Genomic DNA, 437 nt, shown 5'->3' on the forward strand with positions numbered 1-437 from the left:
GTGGTGGATGGAGGTTTTGCTGCCTCTGTTACTAGGTAAAACAGACAGGCGGCGTCCGTTTTGGCCTAAAGGACCTCAAAGAGCAGCAGTAGGTGTGATTTCAGAGAGGAGGAGTTCATGATTGGGAGGCTGGAAGAACAGGCTAGAAAGCCCCTGTGGAGTGTGAGAATGAAGCTTTGCAGGTACTTGAATAAAATGGGAATTCAGAACTGGGACTTCTTTTTTCTTTTGGTTAGTTTTTTCCCCCTTCAAATAAGTATCTACTGCTCTGAATCACAACTCTGTGATTTTTTTTGCTGCTGAGGAAACCTGGTTCTCTCTGGTGAGAGATGAAGCGCAGCTTCGTGATGAAGAAGTGGTTTTCTTCGCGTGGTGAAGAAACACGTCAGACGGCACCGAGAACTCCATGCTGGTTTTGACTTACCTGCAGGATCCCT

The sequence above is a fragment of the Eurypyga helias genome, unplaced genomic scaffold (assembly GCF_000690775.1).
Source record: "Eurypyga helias isolate BGI_N326 unplaced genomic scaffold, ASM69077v1 scaffold11770, whole genome shotgun sequence".
Lineage (NCBI taxonomy): Eukaryota > Metazoa > Chordata > Aves > Eurypygiformes > Eurypygidae > Eurypyga > Eurypyga helias.